Genomic DNA, 20,725 nt, shown 5'->3' on the forward strand with positions numbered 1-20,725 from the left:
CCGGATGTTGCTAAATCATCCCAGCTTCAGAACCACTGATTTAACCCAATATATCCAAAATATTATTTCAACATATAATAAATATTAAAAAGTACTGAGATTTTTCACAGTCTTTTTTTATTGTACCTTTGAAATTCGATGTGTATTTTTCACTTAATGCACTTCTCAATTATTTTTATTTATTTATTTATTTTAGGAAGGGAGATGGAAAAGGAAAAGGGGAGGGGAGAGGGAGAAGAGGAGGGGGGTCTAGCCACATTTTAAGTGCTCAGCAGCCCCATATGGCTGGTGTCTACCTAGTTGAAGAGCACAGGTCAAAAGCTTTAGAAAAAAGGTTAGAGCTGGAAATACAGGTTTGAGAAGTCATGAGATAGTAACAGTTAAAATCAAGGGAGAAGACAAGATAGTCCGGGCAAAATTCTATGTTTAAGAGTGAGAAAATAGGAGGATTGAGGAAAATCCTAGTCGAATGCTCTTTTAGTTTCCACAATCTGCTATCCTTGATTATATTGTAATTTTAAAATCATTTGTGTGTGTGTGTGTGTGTGTGTGTGTGTGTGTGTGTGTGTTTGTTTTTGAGACGGAATCTCACTCTGTCGCCCAGGCTGGAGTGCAGTGGCACAATTTCGGGCTCACTAAAACCTCTGCCTCCCGGGTCCTAGCGATTCTCCTGTCTCAGCCTCCCGAGTAGCTGGGGTTACAGGCGCCCGCCACTACGCCCGGCTAATTTTTCGTATTTTTAGTAGAGACGGCGTTTCACCGTGTTAGCCAGGATGGTCTTCATCTCCTGACCTCATGATCCGCCCGCCTCGGCCTCCAAAAGTGCTGGGATTACAGGCATGAGCCACCGCGCCCGGCCTTTTTTTTTTTTCTTGGAGACGGAGTCTCCCTGTCACCCGGGCTGGGGTGCAATGGCTCGATCGTGGCTCACTGCAACCTCGGCCACCCTGGCTCAAGCGATTCTCTTGCCTCAGCCTGCCGAGTAGCTGGGATTACAGGCGTCTGCCACCACGCCCAGCTAATTTTTGTTTTTTTAGTAGAGAAGGAGTTTCACCATGTTGGCCAGGCTGGTCTTGAACTCCTGATCTCAGATAATCCACCGGCCTCGGCCTCCCAAAGTGCTGGGATTACAGGCATGAGCCACCGTGCCTGGCCAAAATCATTTCTTTACTGAATGATACGGAAAATATGAGTGAACAAAAAAAGTATTGAAAAAGATGAGTTGATGGCAAAGGGAGGGAATTAATGTTTAGCGAACACTTAATTGGCAAGTAATGTTCAGAGCATTATATAAACTGTCTCATTTAATCTAACAAGAACCTTTTGAGGTAAATACGTTATTCCAATGTACAGAGGAGGAAACTAAGATTTATAAGGATCTCATCAATCAGAGAACTCTTAAGTGGCATCACTGGATTTTTGAAAGGAAGTCTTCCTGATGGACTCTAAAGCTCATCCTTTCTTTATCCTCCTAATGCATATAATGACGCATTTGTTATCTACTGACTTTTATAAAATAAACAAGGAGGCTTAAGCGATTGTACAGCCCGAGTTCGCAGGAGATATCTGTGACCACTTTTGATCTGATTCCGGAAGCAAATTCACTTTAACAGTGAGGTGCCGTGATCTTTATGTCATTAGCGCATATGATATGGGTATCATTTGTTGTGAAAGACACTAACCCATGTTTTGGTTTACGTGTATCTGTAAATGTATTAATTCTGTAGTTGGTTAATTTTTAGTTATGAAAAAATGAACCAAGATGTAGTCAAGATTTGGCTTAAATGTTGAACGCATAATCACCAAAGAAAATTAAATAATGAGCTTTGTGACGCCAACAGACTGATAAAACCAGTACAAAGGGGGAGGGCCGGGACCGAGGGGGCGGGACGGTGAGAAACGGGAATCGAGCAAGCGCAGAAACACACAGACGTTAATGGAGGCGTGAAGGCTACTGCGCTCTCACTTTCCGAACTGTCGTAAAGAGCCCTAGTGTCGTGCTCTCCTCGGTAGGGGAGGAATTGGTTAGGCGGCGGCGGCGGCGAAGCGGCGGCGGCGGCTGTAGGGGAGCAGCGGCAGTGGCGGCGACGGCGAGGAGGTGTTCGGTCTGCGCAGCGTAGAAACGCCCGCAGCTTCAGAGAAGGAGTTCTTGTGGGACCAAATTAGGCATTCTGAACCCACGCCGGCTTAGCTGGGCCGAGTCCAGGCGCTGCCGCACGTACAGTTTTGGTGGCGGTGACAGACACTGCTCTTGACTCTAGGGGCCTATTAGGCCGACGTCTGAGGCGCAGATCGCTGGCTCTCGACGCATTACTCTTTACGCCTTACATTTCTGTCTTCCTTCCTGGGTCAGTGATTCCCGGACCCTGGAAGAGAAGAGGGTGGCTAATGATTAAGGTAAGGGGAACAGGGGGGAGGGGATCCATTGGAGGCCGCGCGTGCGCGCAACGGGGGAGGGGCCGGCCTGGAGGGGAGAAAGAGGAAGGGCTGCGGCCGCGGAAGGCTGGGGTCGGCGACCGGTCGGTTATCTCTGTCTCGGTGGTGACTTAGGGTCTGGGTCTCCGCAGACGATTTGTGTTTGGGCAAGGCATTCGTCTACCGACACACCCACAGCCTACAGTGAGGAGGGACTGTGGGTGAGGGGATTTCTCTCCCGCTTCCGACTCTCCCTAGAGTCTCAGGATGGGGGCTGAGGACCGAGGCGTGGGAGTGCGATTTGACAATGGAGTGATGAAGGTAACCCGGACCCGGGGAGTTGGAGGGCGCTAAGTCAGCCCTGACGGCTAGGGAGTCGCCTGCTGCTGCTGTGATCAAGGAAACGTAGTCCGCGGAGCAGCTGAAATACAGACGCGTCAGATTTTGTATGGAGTTGGCTTGTTGGTCATTTAAAAAGAAGCTGATGTTTTTACTATTGTCCTTCGATAATTTATCAGAGTCAGTGTCAGTGCTATAGTGGGAATATCTGTTCAGTGCAGCAGAAATAGATTTGTTAACAACAGTTCTTAAATAGGTTATAGTAGATAGATCTTTACAGATGGGTATTTCTCAACCCAAGTGTAAGTTTGATTATTCAGAAAATACCAGGAAGTATAGGGTATTCATTTAATTTGTTCGTGTGTGTAGTGTGGGATGACTCCATTGCATTGTTGTAAGCTTTCCTGTTTCTTGATTTATGTGCGGCATTAATTTAGAATTCTCTTGAATTACCGGTAAGATGCCAGCTGACGTAGACTACGTTTTGTAGGATTTCCTGTAGCTTTTGAATCTGACTTAATCTAAACTTTATTTCATTTGGTATTTTATAATTTTCTTGTTTTAGGGGCCTCTTCAACTAAAAACAACAAACTGGGAAAAACATAAGCTAAGGTTCCATTTCCTTTCCCATTTTTGTTTGTGTGTGTGTGTGTGTGTGTGTGTGTGTGTGTGTGTGATGCTTGTAAATGCTTGAATGTGATTTTGAGATTACCATACACAAATTCTGTAACGCTGGACTTAGCTTTATTACAGTAAAGATACACCTTTTGATAGTTTGTTACTATATGTATTTTTGTAAAAATCTTCATGTCAGTATAAGCCACATGGTTTCACCCTAGTATGGTTATATTTATGAGGTAAAACAGATGGATAAGAAGGAAGCCCTTTTACTTTTAAAATAATTTTAAATTTATTTTTTTTTAAAGCCTTGATTTATCTTATTTTGGACACTTCCTTGCCATTTAACCTTGGACAAATGACTTTGTCATCTCTCTCCTGCTCATTTGTTTGTGACCAAAGATTCACAATAGTATTCTAAGAATTGGTGAGGGTGTTTCTAAATCTAAATAATATTATAGGAAAAAGTAGGAAGCGTGAGTCTCCTTGTTTATCACGGGTGCTATATTATGTGCAGATCCTTCTGTCATTTTTTAACTTTTGTTTGGTGTCTGTTGGCCACTTGTTTGCTAGTTATTTCACCAGACATAGAACTGGTTTTTAAAGAAAGGTATAAACAAAGTGACTTCATTTTGGTGAAAAATGCATTACAGCAGAGGTTACACCTTAACGAATTTCACTTTGGTACTGCATTTCTACAGATGATTGAGAGAGAGCTATTCTGATGTTTAAGAGAACAGCACCTTGCTTGTATAAAGCTGAGGTATAGTCATTTAGCAGATACTCCTAAATAGTTATTTTACTTTAAAATAAAAAATATAAAAGAAACTAATTGAATCAAACCGTTTAGATTTTTAGATGTTTCCTTTTTTTTTTTTTTGTTATAGTTTAAAGAGAGGTTTCTGTATCATGCTTTACTTGAGGCATACTTATGTGCCCTCATTTTGACTTTTTCTCCCCTTTTGGGCCAAGGCTTCAGTAGGAAATAAAAGAGACCATCTGAAAAATGATAGCAGTTAAAATATGTTATAACTTGACATTACCATTCTATGGGTAACATTATCTTATGAAATAATATAGGGCTAGAGACAGGAGATCTAGATTTTAGATCTGTCTTTGCTTGCTATACATTAAATCTCCGAGTTTATTGTTAACCCTCCTTGGGCTTCAGGTCTCTCTGTTTAAATGAGAATTGTAGAATAGATAACTTTGGTTTTCTTTAGGTCCCAAATCTAATGATTTGTATATCTAGTTAGGTTTCTGGTATTCGTTGTTGTATTTGTCGTAATTGAATCCCCAGAAAGAAATGCTATACAAAAAGCATCAATTCCCTCATGAAATGCGTATGTGTAAAACCTATCATGAAACTGTGGGCCAGGTGTGGTGGCTCACCCCTGTAATCCCAGCACTTTGGGAGGCCAAGGCGGGCGAATCACTTGAGGTGACCAGTCTGGCCAAAATAGTGAAACCCCATCTCTGCTGAAAATACAAAAAAATTAGCCGAGCTTAGTGGTGTGCACCTGTAGTCCCAGCTGCCTGGGAAGCTGAGGCAGGAGAATGGCTTGAACCTGGGAGGCAGAGGTTGCAGTAAGCAGAGATCGTGCCACTCACTGCACTCCAGCTTGGGCGACAGAGCGAGACTTTCTCAAAACAAACAAACAAAAAAACTGATTGTTGTTCCACATATTATTGCTATTGTTGTCCCATTGTAGATATTAATTACTGAAGCTTTAATAGCTTTCAGATGGTACTAAAAATGAATTTTTTTATTACTCCTGGTAACATTTTAAAAATCATCCTGAATAATTTGTTTTTCTTTCAGAAACTTGTAATTATTGTTCACTAAAAGTCCACAATTACATTTGAATGTCTTATACTTCTGTTTGTTTCTTTCCTACATCCTACAGATTCTTTTTTTTTTTTTTTTTTTTTGAGACGGAGTCTGGCTCTGTCACCCAGGCTGGAGTGCGGTGGCGCGATCTCGGCTCACTGCAAGCTCCGCCTCCCGGGTTCACGCCATTCTCCTGCCTCAGCCTCTCCGAGTAGCTGGGACTACAGGCGCCCGCCACCACGCCCGGCTAATTTTTTTGTATTTTTAGTAGAGACAGGGTTTCACCGTGGTCTCGATCTCCTGACCTCGTGATCCGCCCGCCTCGGCCTCCCAAAGTGCTGGGATTACAAGCGTGAGCCACCGCGCCCGGCACCTACAGATTCTTGGTAACAGCTGGCCCAGGTTTCTACAGGTACTCAATTTATATCATTACATGAGGAGTGAATTACACATGTTTAAAGACAAATACTTAGCTGAGGCTGGGTGCGCTTGCTCATGCCTGTAATCCCAGCACTTTGGGAAGCCGAGGCGGGTGGATCATCAGGTCAGGGGTTCAAGACCAGCCAGACCAACATGGTGAGATCCCGTCTGTACTAAAAAAAAATATATAAAAATTAGCCCGGCATGATGGTGGCATGCACCTGTAATCCCAGCTGCTCAAGAGGCTAAGGCAGAATTGCTTGAACCCGGGAGGTGGAAGTTCTAGTGAGCTGAGATCTGCACTCCAGCCTGGGTGACAGAGCAAGACTCTGTCTCGAAAAAAACAAAACAACAAAAAAGCCTCAAAATACTTAGCTGAGCTTACATTTTAAAGAGCGGTACTGCATTATTATGTAGATACATTTATTGAATGTCTCACGTTCTAGGCACAGTCACTGGTCTTCAGTGAAGGCACTCTGCCTTCATGGAGCTGACATTCTGTTGTGTGTGGCGGAACATAATAAACAGAATGGTTTCAGGTAGTGGTAAGTGCCATGAGGAAGATAGGACCATGTGATAGGGCATGGATGGAAGTGGTTTTACTGTAGATTCAGTGGTTAGGGAGGGCGTTTTTAGAGGTGGTAATTTGACCTGTGACTTCAGTCACTAGAAAAAATCAGCCATAGTGACAATTTGGAGGAAGACTGCTACAGATAGCAGGAACAGCAAATGCATTAGATGAGGTTTGATTCTAGAGAATCTACAAATGTAAATTAATTATTTGGTTTGTGTGTTAAGCTTTTCATATTTGCTGTCAGATGATGTAGACAGATTAAAATTATTTTATGTGTAGTAACCAAATATAATATGTTGGTGTTGTTTAAACCCTAACTCAAACCAATAGTAGAAAATCATTTTTGAAACATTGGGGGAAATCTGAATATGGATGGGTATTAGATGATATCAAGGAGTTATTGTAACTTTGTTAGGGATGATAATGGCATTATGTTTATGTAAGAAAATGCCCACTTTTTATTAGTGATAGAGACTGAGGAATGAGGGAGAAAACTTGCAAATGTCTGGTATTTTATTTTATTTTATTTTGAGATGGAGTTTCCCTCTTGTTGCCCAAGCTGGAGTGCAGTGGCGTGATCTCAGCTCACTGAAGCCTCCACCTCCCGGGTTCAAGCAATTCTTCTGCCTCAGCCTCCTGAGTAGCTGGGATTACAGGAGCGTGCCATCACGCCTGCTAACTTTTTGTATTTTTAGTAGAAACGGCGTTTCACCATGTTAGCCAGGCTGGTCTTGAACTCCTGATCTCAGGTGATCTGCCCGTCTCGGCCTCCCAAAGGAGGCCGTGAGCCACCGTGCCCAGCAATGTCTGTTATTTTAAACAGATACCAGATAAAAACCAAAAAATGCGGTGGAGGGAGATGAGATAGATGAAGCAGGTCTGGCACAATCTGGATAATTGTTGGGTTGGGGTGCTGGGTACATGGGTATTGATAATATTGTTCTCTGCTTTTGTGAGGTTTGAAAATGTTCATATTTTAAAATATATTTTTTTGGCTGGGCCCAGTGGCTCATGCCTGTAATCATAGCACTTTGGGAGGCTGAGGAGGGTGGATTGCTTGAGCCCAGGAGTTTGAGACCAGCCTGGGCAACGTGACGAAATTCTATCTGTAACAAAAAAATACAAAAATTAGACAGGCATAATGGCACATGTCTGTAGTCCCAGCTACTCGGGAGGCTGAGATGAGAGGATGGTTTGAGCCCAGGAGGCAGAGATTGCAATGAGCTGAGATTGTGCCACTGCACTCCAGCCTGGGTGACAAAGCCAGACCCTATCTCAAAATAAATAAGTAGATGAAATAAAGTAAAATAATATTTTTTTGAAAACGTTCATTCATGTTTAGGCTGGACATGGTGGTGCACACCTGTAGTAATTCTAGCACTTCGGGAGGCTGAGGCAGGCGGATCACCTGAGGTCAGGAGTTTGAGACCAGCCTGCTCAACATGGCAAAACCCTGTCTCTACTAAAAAATAGAAAAAGTAGCCGGGCATGGTGGCGGGTGCTTGTAATCCCAGCTACTTGGGAGGTTGAGGCAGGAGAATGACTTGAACCCAGGAGGCAGAGGTTGCAGTGAGCCAAGATTGCGCCACTGCACTCCAGTCTGGGTAACAGAGCAAGATTCCATCTCAAGAATAAAAAGCAAATGTTCAGTCATAATTAAAAATGTTTTAAAATAATTTCTAAAAGTGGCCAGGTATAGTGGCTCACATCTGTAATCCCAGAACTTTGGGAGGCCGAGGCGAGTGGATCACCTGAGATCAGGAGTTCGAGACCAGCCTGGCCAACATGGTGAAACCTTGTCTCTACTAAAAACACAAAAATAAAAAAAATACAACTACAAATACAAAAATTAGCTGGGCGTGGTGGTGGGTGCCTGTAATCCCAGCTACTTGGGAGGCTGAGACAGGAGAATTGCTTGAACCCAGAAGGTGGAGGTTGCAGTTAGCCGAGATTGCACCACTGCACTCCAACCTGGGTGACAGAGTGAGACTCCGTCTCAAAAAAAATTTGTGAAAGTACCATATTTCAGTGTCTCTTCCTTTCCATGCTTCTTTTGATTTTGATAAAAATACAGTATTTTGTTTCTATTTGTAAATGTTCAGTATTTATTTAACAAACAGGAGTGTTGTATTTCAGGCACTGTGCCAGTGCTTGAGTTACAATAAAGGGCAGGCTCTTAACACCTGCCTGAAGGGGCTTATGGCTTGCTGGTAGAAGGGAGAGTTCGGCAGTGTGGATTGTATTAACATAGAAAAGATTTTTGTGTTTTCCTGAGGGCATACAGGATTAGCATCTTAGTTTAGTTTGTATGTGATTGGAGTCTTAAAAAATATTTTTCCTTTTCTACAGAATAGAAAATTTAAGAAATTCTATATATGGCTAGGTGTCAAGTCTGAATCAATGTTGTAGTCATTTCCCTTATTCATATGTACTATAGGGCACTCGAATAAATTACTTATTTTACTATCTTTTGACATCCCAATTTGTTGTTACTTAAATTTTTTTTTTTTTTTTTGAATGGAGTCTCACTCTGTGGCCCAGGCTGGAGTGCAGTGGCCCCATCTTGGCTCATTGTCACCTCCACCTTCCAGGTTCAAGTGATTTTCCTGACTCACCCTCCCAGGTAGCTGGGATTAGAGGTGCACGCCACCACACTCAGGTTATCTTTTATATTTTTGGTAGAGACGGGGTTTTGCTGTGTTGGCCAGGCTGGTCTCGAACTCCTGACCTCAAGTAATCCGCCCACCTTGGCCTCCCAGAGTGCTGGGATTACAGGCGTGAGCCACCATGGCTGGCTACTTAAATTTTTTATTTTGACATAATTTCAAACTTACCGAAAGATTTAAAAAATAGTACTGAGAACTCTTGAATACTTATTATTCAGATTCACCAGTTTTTAATGTTGTCACACTTGCTTTCTTATTTTCTCTCTCTTTTTTTTTTTTTGAGGTGGAGTCTCGCTGTGTTGTCCAGGCTGGAGTGCAGCAGTGTGGCTCCCTGTAACCTCCATGTCCCAGGTTGAAGCGATTCTCCTACCTCAGCCTCCTGAGTAGCTGAGATTATAGGTGCCTGCCACCACGCCCAGCTAATTTTTGTATTTTAGTTAGAGATGAGGTTTCACCATCTTGGCCAGGCTGGTCTCAAACCCCTGACTTGAAGTCATCAGCCTACTTTGGCCTCCCAAAGTGCTGGGGTGAGCCATTGTGCCTGGTCCCTTATTCTCTCTTGAATCATTTAAAAGTAAATTGCTTACATTATGCCCATTACATTACATTATGCCCATCTGTTTCTAAATATTCACTGTGTATTTTATTCTTTTACATTATCACCGCACCAGTTACAAAATTCAGGAAATTTAACTTTGATAATATTAATCTACAGCTCATTTTCCAGTTTCGTCAAATTGTCCCGGTAATAGCATTTATCCCTTTACAGCATTTTCCTCATAGGACCCAGTTCAGGATCACAAAATGCATTTACTTGTCATATCTCTTTAGTCTCCTGTAATGCGGAACAGTGCACCTAGTAAGTAATCTGTGGGGATAACTTTGAGATAGTGCAGATACTGTGCTCCTCATCAGATCATCCTGTTCTTCATCACTCCCCACATCCCCCAAGGCCCATGTAGCATCCATTGATGTTTCTTGCCTATGCTGATCTTTACTGATCTTTACTCTGATGGTTGGAAAGTGTTTATTTTGTAACTCATCCATTTTCTTCACTAATGGACATTCTTTTATAAGGAAGAGACATTCTTTTATCTGATTAATACAGAATCATGTGTTTCCTCTTTTATTCAGTGGGTTATAACCCATTATAACCTTTATTTTGATGTTCAAATTGTCCCAGATTTGTCCATTAGGAGCCTTTCCACATGGGCTCTTGTGTCTTTTTAACATACCCTCTTTTTTTTTTTTTTTTTTTGACGGAGTCTCACTGTGTCGCCCAGGCTGGAGTACAGTGGTGCGATCATGGCTCACTGCAACCTCTGCCTCCCGGGTTCAAGCAGTTCTCTGCCTCAGCCTCCCAAGTAGCTGGGATTATAGGCGCCCGCCACCATGCCCAGCTAATTTTTGTATTTTTAGTAGAGACGGAGTTTCACCATCTTGGCCAGGCTGGTCTTGAACTCCTGACCTTGTGACCTCGTGATCCACCTGCCTCAGCCTCCCAAAGTGCTGGGATTACAGGCATGAGCTGCCGTGCCCCAACCCTTTTTTTTTTTTTTTTTTTAAAGTATTTCCTGTCTTTCTGGCACAGCAAGATGTTGCAAGCGCATCTTATTTCTTTCCTTTGTCAGTCTTGGAATGAGCCATTTTCCATGGAACCCTGGTTCCTTTTAGTGAGCAATCCAATTTGCTGTTGTGTTATTTATATACAGGAATAATCTCTTTTTTCATGCATCAGGACATCGCTAGGAAACTAAATTTAAATTAGATTTTTGATAGTAGGTTTATATTTCTTTGAAGATTTTATGAAATAATCACATAAGATTCAGCAACTTACTGTCATAAAGCAATTTTTTCTTCTTTTCTTTTTCAAATACGTAATGAGTTATGTTCTGATATGTTCTTAATTATGATCACATGAAATGAAAAGATTGTGTGTGTGTGTTTAGCCACTTAACTGTTTATTAAAAAACTGAAGTTTATACTTTTAACTATTTTTAACTAAGTCATCAGACATTCTAATCTGAAGAAAACTGTTGCTTTTTAAGGAACTTTAAAATGAATTTTAAAAATTGGGCTGGGTGCGGTAGCTCATACCTGTAATCCCAGCACTTTGGGAGGCCGAGGCAGATGGATCCCTCAAGGCCAGGATTTCAAGATCAGCCTGGCCAACCTGGTGAAACCCTGTCTCAACTGAAAAATGCAAAAAAAAAAGTAGCCAAGCAGGGTGGTGCATGCCTGTAATCCCAGCTACTTGGGTGGCTGAGGCAGGAGAATCGCTTAAACCTGGGAGGTGGAGGTTGCAGTGAGCCGAGATCATGCCACTGTACTCCAGCCTGGGCAATAGAGCGAGACTCCATCTCAAGAAAAAAAAAAATTAAAAAATTATGAAACAATTTTTGTATGTGATTGAAAACTCATCAGTACTTTTTTTTTTTTTTTTTTACCCAGGCAGTTACTGTTACATCTTGGTGTATTGCATAGCCAGTTTCTCACCTGTGTATGGATATTTGCTTTATTTACTTATTCAACCTAACTTAATGTGTGTTTTTTCAAAGTAATATTTTGAATATTTAAAATTTTCAACCAATTAATATCTGTACACGGTTTTAAAAGTCAATTTCAAAAGACTTAAAATGAAAAACAGTGGTTTCCTATGCAACTCTCCTAATCCCCTAGTTGTACTGCTTAAACAGAAACATTTTAGCTCTCAAAAATTACTTTTCTAGTCTATGCCTTTATATTTCTAAGTAGTATGCTTATATTTCTCTGTATTTACTTGTGTACTTATATTTCTACTAATATGCTTAATTTCTACTTAGTTTTCATGTCAGTTTAAATGTCTTTTTTAAATTTTTTCAGAGGAAAGTAATATATACAAAGTGTACCAAATTTATAAGGTATAAAGAATGTACAGGGAAAAAAAACAAGGCTCCTTGCCATTCTTGTCTTCCTATGACCCAAGTCTTTTCTCTGAAAATGTATCTCTTTCCTTCTGTATTTTATATGTACATCCAGCGTAGTGGTTCTCAGAGTGTGGTCTGTTGACTCTTGAGGTAACTCTTCCAAGTGTTCAGGAGGTCCACCAGGTTGAAACTATTTCAGAATAATACCAAGTTCTCATTTTCTATGTAACTGATGTGAACACCAGTTGACATTTGCACTGATGGTGCAAAAAACAGTGGTGCATTAAACTAGTGGCCCTGTAGCACAAATCAAGACAGTGGCCAAACTGCATTAATAATCACTATATTCTCCATGACTACACATTTGCGGTTAAAAAAAAAAAAAAAATCAGGGCTGGGCATGGATTACATGCTCACGCCTGTAATCCCAGCACTTTGGGAGGCTGAGGCGGGCACATCACGAGGTCAAGAGATCGAGACCATCCTGGCCAACATGAAACTCCATCTCTACTAAAAATACAAAATTAGCAGGGTGTGGTGGCACATGCCTGTAATCCCAGCTACTCGGGAGGCTGAGGCAGGAGGATGGCTTGAACCCAGGAGGCAGAGGTTGCAGTGAGCCAAGATTGTGCCACTGCACTCCAGGCTGGTGACAGTGTGAGACTCCATCTCAAAAAAAAAACAAAAACAATAAATTTGTAAATTTATTTTGATTCTTGAGCATATGTGTGTGTGTTTTTTTTGTTGTTGTTTTTTTTTTTTCTGAGGCTGAGTCTCACTCTGTTGCCCAGGCTGGAGTGCAGTGGGGCGATCCTGGCTCACCTGTAATCTCTGCCTCCCTGATTCAAGCAATTCTCCTGCCTCAGGCTCCCGAGTAGCTGGGGTTACAGGCCCGTGCCACCACACCCGGCTAATTTTTGTATTTTTAGAGACGGGGTTTCACCATGTTGCTCAGGCTGGTCTCGATCTCCTGACCTCGTGATCCACCAGCCTCGGCCTCCCAAAGTGCTGGGATTACAGGTGTGAGCCACCGTGCCTGGCTGAGCACATGTGTTTTTAATATTCCATGTGACAAAATGGGAAGTTTTGTTTTTTTTTTTTAACTTTAAGCTCAGGGGTATAAGTGCAGGTTTGTTACATAGGTAAACTTGTGTCATAGGGTTTGTTGTACAGATTATTTCACCACCAGGTATTAAGCCTAGTACCTGTTAGTTAGTTTTCCTTATCCTCTCCCTCCTCCCACCCTCCACCCTCTGAAAGATTCCAGTGAGTGTTCTTCCCCTCAGTGTGTCCGTATGTTCTTGGGAAGGCTGTTACAGGGTCTTCCACTGCATACCAAAGTATGATGGTTATTTTGAGAAAAGAACTTGTTTGATTTAGTTATAAACTGGATTAGCAAACTAGTCACTTTTTTCATGGGACACATTTTTACTTGAAACAAGCAAACTGTAGTTATGTGAACTTGGATATTTGTACATATTTTCTCAAAAATAAATGAAGTGAGCCTTTCACTTCAAGAAAAACAAGTGACAGAATTTATTGCCAAGATAAAATTCAGACTTTCAAGCAAAAATCAGAATTGTGGAAAACTCCTATCAGTCACTGTAATTTTGGCAGTTTCTCAGGACTTTGCAATGAGATTGGTTGTGTTATTAACAAAAAAAATTTTTTTTTTTACTATTACGTAATGAAATGTGTCATGTTTGAAAGAGGTGCATAACTTGGTGAAACAATATTTTTCAGGTGACCGTGATGTTACAAAGTCTTGTCTGGGTGAAAGATCTATGTAAAGTGCAGTATCGAGCAGTTGATTTTTCACTGAAATAGTATGAGGTTTCATTGATATGGTTTCAGATTCCACATTGCAATTAAGTTCAAACTGCCTTTGTAAAGTTTTGGGGTAGTATTAAAGAGGATTAACACCCACACTTACCTGAAAAGGTTATTAAAAATACTACTCCCTTTTTCAACTACATGTTTGTGTGAAACTGGATTTTCTTATAATTTAACCAGAACAGCATATCATGATAGATTGAATACAGATGCAATGTGACAATCCAGCTTTCTTCTGTTAAGCTAGTCATTAGAGAGATTTGCAAAAAATGTGTAGTATTACTGCTCTTATTAAAGTTTTGAAAATATTTTAATAAAAGTTACTTATATTAGATATAATGGGTTGGCAGTGGGGTTTTTTTGTTTGTTTCTGAGATGGAGTCATACTCTGTCACCCAGGCTGGAGTGCAGTGGTGCAATCTCAGTTCACTGCAATCTCCGCCTCCCAGGTTCAAGCGATTCTGCTTCCTCAGCCTCCCGAGTAGCTGGGATTACAGGCATGCACCATCACACCCGGCTAATTTTTGTATTTTTAGTAGAGACAGGGTTTCACTATGTTTCCCAGGCTGGTCTCGAACTCCTGAACTCAGGTGATCCGCCCACCTCAGCCTCCTCAAGTGCTGGGATTACAGGTGTCAGCCACCGTGCCCGGCCTATTACTGCAATTTTAAAATAATACATTTTAAAGCATTTATGAGTTTTACTTTCTAATAGGGTAAGGGTATTAGTTTGTTCTCACACTGCTATAAATAACTGAGACTGGGTAATTTATAAAGAAAAGGGGTTTAATTGGCTCAAGGTTCCATAGGCTGTATAGGAAGTGTGGCAGCATCTGCTTCTGGGGAGGCCTCTGAGCTTTTACTCATGGTAGAGGGCAAAGCAAGAGTAGGTGTCTTACATGGCAGGAGCAGAAGAGAAGGGGGAAGTGCCACACAATTTTAAACAACCTTATCTCATGAGAATTCCATAATGAGAACAGCACCAAAGGGATGGTGCTGAACCATTGGAAACTGCCCCGATAATCCAGTCACCTCCAAGCAGGCCCCACCTCCAACACTGGGAATTAAACTTTGACCTGAGATTTGGGTGAGAACACAGATCCAGACCATATCAATAAGTATCAGTAGATATAACCCACATAATAAAAGCTTTTTCAGATCTTCCGATGATTTTTTTTTTCCTTTTTTTAATGAGATAGGGTCTCTCTCTGATACCCAGGCTAGAGTGCAGTGGTGAGATCTTAATTCACTACGTTCTCTGCCTCCTGGGCTCAGGCAGTCCTCCCACTTCAGCCTCCCAAGTAGCTGGGACTACAAGCACATACCAGCACACTTAGTTCATTTTTCTATTTTTAGTTGAGACGGGTTTCACCATGTTGTCCAGGCTGGTCTCAAACTCGTGGGCGCCCGGGCCATTTTTAAGATTATGAAGGACCTCAGGACCGGGCGCAGTGGCTCACGTCTGTAATCCCAGCACTTTGGGAGGCCGAGGCAGGCGATCACCTGAGGTCAGGAGTTTGAGACCACCCTGGCCAACATGGGGAAACTCTATCTCTACTAAAAATACAAAACAGCCGGGCATGGTGGCGGGCGCCTATCATCCTAGCTATTCGGGCGGCTGAGGCACGAGAATCGCTTGAACTGGGAGGCAGATGTTTCAGTGAGCCAAGATCACACCACTCCACTCCATCTTGGGTGACAGAGCTGAACTCCGTTTAAAAAAAAAAAGATAACTCCTGCTCCAGAGAATTAACCAATTTTTGATGGTAGATGAACCCACTATTCTCCTTTCATCCCATCTTTCCGTTATGTCAGAATTTTTGATTATTTTAAGCAACAATTCAGCAAATGCCTACTGAATGCCAAATATGTGTTCTAAGCTTTTGGGCACATAGTAGTGATCAAAACGAAATCTCTGCTCTGGTGGGGAAACAAATTTTGTAGATGGTAATTACGGAAATAAGTGAGCTGGAAAAGGAAGATAGAGGGTGGGGTTAACTTTATATTTTTATTTTTTTGCCTTTCCGCAAAAATTTTAATGTTGGTATTAACCACTAATGTAAGGTGGTCAGGGAAGGTATCATGGATAAGGAACCATTTGAACACAGATGTAAAGGAAGTGAATGAGTGAGCCTCGTGGTTATCTGGGGGAAGAGCATTCAAGGCAGCGTGACTAGCTGTAGCATGCTTGACCTGCTTGAGAAATAGCTTAGAAACTATTGGGGCTTTAGTGGAGTAGGTGAGGAGGAGAATGGTAGTCTCTGAGAACAGAGGTATCAAGGGTTCATGTTCTTCAGTTATATGAAATACTTACATTGCCTTTGATAACTTCTTAGCCCTTTTTTACCTCCCTTCTGTTTTCTGGATTTCCTGTCAATCAGGTAACAGGATTCTATTGCCATCTCTACTTTGCCTGCTATTAGTTCCTATTTTTGTTGTTGATTTAAAAAAAAATTCCTTTTACTATCACTTTAGTGGGGATTGGAGGGAGATTTGAGATAAAGGTCTTGTGTAACTTACCATGTTTTTAAAAAATGGGAACTTTTGCTTTTGATAATCATGACAGTTTTACCAGGAAAAAGTTGTATTAGTGATATGGAAATGGGCTCTCCATATTTGGCGAATAGGTTCACTTTAGGAAGCCTAAGTGTATTTTGACAGCTAGGTTCTTTAATAGAAAATACTTGGCCGGGTGCAGTGGCTCACGCCTGTAATCCCAGCACTTTGCGGGGCCGAGGAGGGCGGATCACAAGGTCAGGAGATCGAGACCAAGGCGAAACCCCGTCTCTACTAAAAATACAAAAAATTAGCTGGGTGCGGTGGTGGGCGCCTGTAGTCCCAGCTAGTCGGGAGGCTGAGGCAGGAGAGTGGCGTGAACCCGGGAGGTGGAGCTTGCAGTGAGCCGAGATCGCGCTACTGCACTCCAGCCTGGGCGACAGAGTGAGACTCTGTCTAAAAAAAAAAAAAAAAAAGAAAATACTTAATACTTTTATTAAGTGAAGAAAATCATGTGATAGAAGATTTGTTACAGAACACCTACAAAACAAATATTATCATGGGATTTTATTTTATTTTTTATGAAATCACGTTTAAAGAACCAAGTACAGTAGTCCTTCCTTATCCATGAGGGATAACTTAGTACAGTAGTCCTCCCTTATCCATGAGGGATGCAGTCCAAGACCCCCAGTAGATGCTTACAACCACAACCTGCATACCTATTATAAAGTTTAATTTATAAATTGGGCAGAGTAAGACATTAATAGCAATAACTAATAAAAAATTTATAACAATATATTCAATAAAAATTGTGTGAATGTGGTCTGTCTCTCAAAATATTGTACTCACCCTTCTTTTGATGATGGAAAATGATGATAAAATGGCGAAATGAGGTTAATGACATGGGCACTGTGTTGGCATTCGTAAGCGTTTAAAGCTTATGAGCTGTTTATTTCTGGAGTTTTTTCTTTAGTATTTTTGGACCATGGTTGACCATAGGTAACTGAAACCGTAGACAGTAAATTGTGGTTAAGGGGAGACTACTGTGTAGTGTTGGTTAAAACTCACCATTCTGTTTTCTTGACTATCTTCCTGCTGTTTCTCTGATGTATCCTTATCCTTATTCTCCACTTGAAATTTTACTTTTAAAGATCAACTCTTAAACTTCTTTCAGGTTTTTCCTTTAGAATTAATAGCTGTCCCTTCTGTGTTCCCATGGTATTTGGTACTTTCTTATTTGTAGCAGTTACCACATTTTATTAGAACATTCTTCTGTGAGAGACAAGTTCCTGAAAATCTCCATGGTAAATACGGGAAGTATGGCTGAGTAACATATCTAATAATCCTATGTAAAAGTAGTCATGGGAACTGAAGTTCTGAGTGAAAGCCCTCATAACTGTGCATTTAAATAAAAAAAAAAAGAGGGAGTGACCAAACTCAACAACTCAGATAGTTATTTAGATCCAGGCTTTGCTGTCAGGCCTTAGGCAAGTCACTTCTGTAATCTTCAGTTCCCTGTAGTTCTTAGTAAAGATAAAATGAAATAAAAATGTGGCACACAGTTCCCTACAGGCTCTACCTGATCTGGCCCTGACTACCTCTGATCTCATTGTGTGCCATTTCCCCTTCCTTCCACTTCCCTTCTTTCAGTTCTTTGCACCTGTTAGGCATATTCCTGTCACATAGTCTTTCCTGTTTTTTCTCTCCCAGGAATACTCTTCCTCCAGAATTGTGTGGCTTGACTGACTAGTGGCTAGTTTCTTGTCATGATTCATGTCTTTAGCTTCTTAGAGAGGATCCTGTTGATGGTCAACCTTTACCATTTGTTTTGTTTTCTTTCTTCCTTTTTTGTGATAAGATCTCATTATGTTGCCAGTGCTGGATTGCAGTGGCTATTCACAGGTGCTATTAAAGCTGACTGCAGCCTTGAACCCCTGGCCTCAAGTGATCCTACTGCCTGTTTTATTTTCTTTTTTTCTTTTTTCAAGACAAGGTCTCACTCTGTTGCATAGGCTGGAGTGCAGTGGCTCAATGTCAGCTCACTGCAACCTCTGCCTCCTGGGCTCAAGCGATCCTCCCACCTCAGCCTCCTAAGTAGCTGGGACAGGCATGTACCACCACACCCAGCTAAGTTTTTGTAGAGACATGCTTTTGCCCTGTGGCCCAGGCTGGTCTGGAACTCCTGAGCTCAAGCCATCTGCCCACCTTGACCTCCCAAAGTTCTGGGATTACAGGCATGAGCCACCACGCCCGGCCTTTTTCTTTTTCTTTTTTGAGACAGGGTCTGGCTCTGTTGCTCACACTGAGTGCAGTGGCATGATCCCTGCTTACTGCAACCTCCACCTCCTAGGCTCAAACCATCCTTCCACCTCAGCCTCTCCAGTAGCTGGGACTACAGGTGCGTGCTACCACACCCAGCTATTTTTTTTTAAAATTTTTGTAGAGACAGGGTTTTGCTGTGTTGACCAGGCTGGTCTTGAACTCCTCAGCTCAAGCGATCTGCCTGCCTCAGCCTCCCAAAGTGCTGGAATTACAGGTGTGAGCCACTGAGTGTGGCCTATTGTCTTAATAGCACATGTTTCGCTCTAAAATTATCTTGGTTTTTTGGTCTTATTTGCATGTAATTTCCATAAGAGCAAAGACTTTCTATGTCCTATTCATGGCTGCTGCCAGTGCCTAAAACAAGTGCCTAGCTCATTATAGGCTTTCAATAAATATTTATTGAATGAGAACCATAAATGAATTAGTGATAGCTAATGTATTGTCAGTGATACTGTATATTCTAAAATATTAATAAGCTACTGTAAAGTTAATTTCTTTTTCCTGAGTGACTTTTCTAGGTTTTGTTCTCATTCCAGATGCTTGGGATGGAAGAAGTTTGAGTGACCTATCCTGTGTTTATCGTCCTTGCCATAGCTGAGTTGATGTTTTTGAAACCCTCTTCCCAGACTCTTGGATTTATTTATTTTATTCCAGTGTGAATGTGTGTTTTTTCCCTCATAGATGGCAGTTCTGGATTAGCAGTTTTAAGGTCTTGACTTTGTTTTTAGTTATCTCCTTTTAATGTTTAACAAGCTTTAATTTAAAATATTCCTTCTTTTCTCTCCCAATTATCTTTACTGATCCTCAGTTGTCTCTTTTTATTATCTCCAACAGTAGGAACTTGCTGTTTAGGTTTACTGAAACTAAAATTCTGAAGATTGCAAAAAAGTATACAGGTAAATGTGTGTAGATGAGACTTAACGTGTGCAAGAATTCGCATTAGGATTAGGATTACTATTTTTATCTAGAATATGAAATTTGTTAGGAAAGGGTAGCACCTTACTATCTTTTTATCACGTTGATCAGTGACTTACAGCAAAAATTCAAACCATAAAATGTTTGTTAAATAAAGTAGCTGATGTCAGTATGCAGGATAATGAATTCTTGGTTTCCCCAAACCAGTATTCTAGAGTTGTTTAATGTCTTGGTATTTTTTCTTTCTTGTAACAAGAATTTTCACTTCACTGTCTGAATATACTGATCCAAGGAAGGCAAAAATGGTATTTAGTCAAAGATAACCTTGGAAATCCCTAAAGTTGCCCGTAAAATATACAGTATAAATATGCAGTCTCTGGAAGTCCAGCACTTCCCATTTTCCCTCCACTATTGGAACAAATCATGTTTTCATTGTTAAATATCAGAGAAAGAGTAAGTTTGTGTATATGGCCTATAATATGGGAAAAATAAATGGCTCTAAAGATTAGAATCTGACAGCATAGTAAGATGCTCACATTCTGAGAGACACTTGGGAAGTGAGACCCAATAGAGAGCAGCAAAATTTAATCTCCTATTTTGTGTTAATTCTAGGCATACAATCAGTGAGCAGAAGGGCAAGCATAGTCTACATGGTTTAAATTATTTTTTTCTTGTCAAGTTCACTTTATGGGCTCGATGTCTATCCAGAGGTGTTCTCCCACATTCCAACTTTCAGTATGCCTGTACTGTCAGGCATTAAAGTGTGGGTAATTCTTCCTGGTTTTCCTCTTACAACTCATGTTCTCTTTCTTTAGTATATACTGTTTGTTTATTTGTTGAGACAGTCTCACCTATGTTGCCTAGGCTGATCTCAAACTCCTGGGCACAAGCAATCCTCCGCGCGTGAAGTGCTGGGATTACAGGCACGAGCCGCTGCACCCAGCCTCTAGAACATAATCTTTCATTACTATTCTCCAGGTTACATGTTTTGACTGACCTAAATCATATATGTAGAGTAAAAGCAAATTTTATCTAAATAAACTTACTGGACTTCATTCAAGGAGAAATTGTTTCCTTGGGCAGTTTTGCTCCCAACAGTAGATCCTGCGTTCTCAGGACAGCTGTCATCTTTTTAATTTAGTTTTCTGATTTTATTTTTATTTATTTTGTTACTCCAACCTTTGCTTTGGCCTTTAACAACTCAATGTTTTGGTCTAATCTTCAAGAGGAATTTGAGGTTCACTCGAATAAGTTAGACTAGTTTGAAGTGGGTGTAGCTAGAGGATTGAAGGCCCGCCAAAAAAAAAATGTATATGTGTGTATATATGTATATGTGTATATATATGTATATGTATATATATGTATATATGTATATGTGTATATATATGTAT

General features: G+C 41.1%; 1 protein-coding gene across 9 annotated transcripts in view; it reads left to right on the forward strand.

Annotated features, from left to right (window-relative positions):
* The first annotated feature begins 1,905 nt into the window (after positions 1-1,905).
* LOC116463750 (E3 ubiquitin-protein ligase Arkadia) overlaps positions 1,906-20,725 on the forward strand; it is a 116,511-nt gene continuing 97,691 nt past the window's right edge. For 3 of the 9 annotated variants that reach the window (XM_058434832.1, XM_032147003.2, XM_032147004.2), the window contains exon 1: positions 1,907-2,397. The gene's annotated coding sequence lies outside the window, so the exon portion shown is untranslated. Of the gene's footprint in view, positions 2,398-2,465; positions 2,737-20,725 lie in introns of those variants that run through there. The other 6 variants (XM_058434835.1, XM_032147006.2, XM_058434834.1 and 3 more) reach the window with 5 other exon arrangements.

Source organism: Hylobates moloch, unplaced genomic scaffold (assembly GCF_009828535.3).
Source record: "Hylobates moloch isolate HMO894 unplaced genomic scaffold, HMol_V3 SCAFFOLD_58, whole genome shotgun sequence".
In the NCBI taxonomy this organism is placed as follows: domain Eukaryota; kingdom Metazoa; phylum Chordata; class Mammalia; order Primates; family Hylobatidae; genus Hylobates; species Hylobates moloch.